This window comes from Nomascus leucogenys, chromosome 19 (assembly GCF_006542625.1).
Source record: "Nomascus leucogenys isolate Asia chromosome 19, Asia_NLE_v1, whole genome shotgun sequence".
Taxonomy (NCBI): domain Eukaryota; kingdom Metazoa; phylum Chordata; class Mammalia; order Primates; family Hylobatidae; genus Nomascus; species Nomascus leucogenys.
In genome coordinates, this window is record NC_044399.1 from 70,855,025 (window position 1) to 70,857,552 (window position 2,528).

A 2,528-nucleotide genomic window follows, 5' to 3' on the forward strand; every position below is an offset into this window, starting at 1 on the left:
GATCTGACATAAAAAAATCTTCACCCAGACCGATGTCCTGGAGTGATTCCTGAATGTTTTCTTCTAGTAGTTTCATGGTTTGAGGTTTTAGATTTAATTTTTAATCATTTTTGATTTGATTTTTGTATGTGGTAAGAGAGAAGGCACCTAGTTTCATTCTTCTGCATATAGTTATCTAGTTTTCTTGGCACCATTTATTGAAAAGTCTATCCTTTCCCCCATTATATGTTCTTGGTACCTTTGTTGAAGATGAGTTGGCTGTAAATGTGTGGATTTACATCTGCATTCTCTATTCTGTCCCGTTGGTGTATTCTGTCTGTTTTTATGCCAGTGTCATACTGATTTGGTTATTATAGCTTTGTAGTAAAACTGGAAGTCAGGTAGCGTAATGCCTCCAGCTTTGTTCCTTTTGCTCAGGATTGCTTTATCTGGGGTCTTTTGGGGTTCCATATACATCTTAAGATTTTTTTCTATTTCTGTAGAGAATGTAATTGGATTGCATTTAATGTATACATTGCTTTGAGTAGTAGTATAATTTAACCAATATTAAGTATTTCAGTTCATGAATCTGGAATATCTTTTCATTTTGTTGTGTCCTTTTGAATTTCTTTCCCAATATTTTAGTATGGTATTTCTTTATCTCTTTGCTTTTGTCTTCACAAATTTTAGCTTAGGATGCAGAATTTGGCCTTTTCAAATTCTGACTCCCAGTCCTCAAGGATTGCAAGGTATAGGTATAAGGATTTTTCTAAAAAATGAGGTTTCATTATTCCCTCTCTGCTTTTAGATAGTATAGCTTGGACTGAACTTCTGCTTTTCTCATATAGTATTATCTGAGGCCACAAGTAAAGTTCAGTATCTTGCTATTTTTCTTGGGGCTGAGTCCAAAGATTTAACAAACCATCGGATAGCCAGTTGCATTGCTACTGTATAACAAAACTTTTCAAATAATTATTTAGGGATGGGAATAATTATCTGCTCTGTTTTGCACCCAACATTATCTCAGCTATTTCCATATGTTAGGGCCCATTACTTAAATTACCTCATTCTTAGGTATAAATTACTCAGGAATTTTTCAGTTGCAGATGACAGAAACCCATCTCAAAACTGCTTTAACAAAATCAAAGTGGGTGGTGGGGGGTGCAAATGTGTATTTCAGAGGAAGGAAGATTATCTCCACTTCTACAAGTACGTGCTAGATTGGTCACTGACAGACAGAATCATCAATTTATTAGTGAAGCATAACTTGTGTTGAACAAGACAAGCCGGGTCAAGCATTTGAAGACGCTTTTGAGGTACTAAGGCAACATTCAACTGGAGATCTTCAAAACTTACCTGGTTTTCATCAGTGATTGTCCCCATGTCAGAGGAGATTCCAACTGCTATGGAGTGTTGCTTACAGAGGAATCTATTTATAATTGGAGAATTTTAATAAATAATGCTGCAGACTTCTATTTTGAAGGAACTATTCATTGATCTTTGTGGAACATAACTGAAAGCCAGCTCGTACAGTCTGCTATTTTCCAGCAAGAGGGAGGACAAGGCAGGAAGATGCTCTGACTGTTTGAATAACTTCACAAATCTTGGTGTAATCCCAAGATGGCACCTGTATTCAGTAAGTAGATAAAACCAAAGGCAGTTTCGAGTTTGTATCAAAAAACAAAGAAAAATTTGCCAAACTTTGAGGAATAAGAAAGGGCAACAGGAAGACCATGATCTATCAGAAAATGGCCAGGGAGCTGAGGAGTTATGGAAAAACTCAGGAAATCAGCAAAATCTGGAGAAAGCTCATTTACCAATGAGCTTCAGTGGGGCCATTCTCTGAAGATCTCTCCATCTTGTTTCTCAGAGAAAGAGATAGTCTACTCACAGTATGTTCAATTGATCAAGAACATCTCAGTTTAAATAATTGGAATGCAAACTAAAATTATACATATGCCAGTTACCATGAGCTTAGTCACCATGATTGCTAAATATACTCTCCGATTTCATCACTTTTTTGGCATTAGAAATCCCTACAAGCTTTAGGATTTTTCTCTTAAAGCAAATACTGAAGATAAAAAAATTAGCTTCATTGCGGCTATCTTTTATCAAATAGCACATAATTTATACAGACTCGGTGGGAAATTCTGCCAGTGAACAACTTTATTGTTTCCAATCATCAAGCCCCTTTTGAAAGTATGGACTAAATATCCTTGCTCTTAGTATTCTCTATGCAACCACTTTCTTCTAGGTTAACAATGCCAGTGCAGATGATTTGATTTATGTATTGATTTACATATTTTCCTGTCTTACACTCAGGTGAAAAATCAGTTGGATATATATCTGATGGCTTTACAAAAATTATTTACAAAAAGTAATTGCATATAATACAGTGTTTATGCCAAAGTATGTTTATGCCTTAAAAACTTTAGTGGAAATGTCTATTCAGGTCCCTTGCTCATTTTCTAATTGGGTTTCTTGTTTTCTTAATATTGAGTTGTTTGAGCTCCTTCTGTATTTTGGATATTAATCCCTTGTCAGATGTA

General features: G+C 35.3%; 1 pseudogene; it reads left to right on the top strand.

Annotated features, from left to right (window-relative positions):
* The first annotated feature begins 675 nt into the window (after positions 1–675).
* Positions 676–1,973, top strand: LOC100605151 (annotated as a pseudogene).
* The last annotated feature ends 555 nt before the right edge of the window (positions 1,974–2,528 follow it).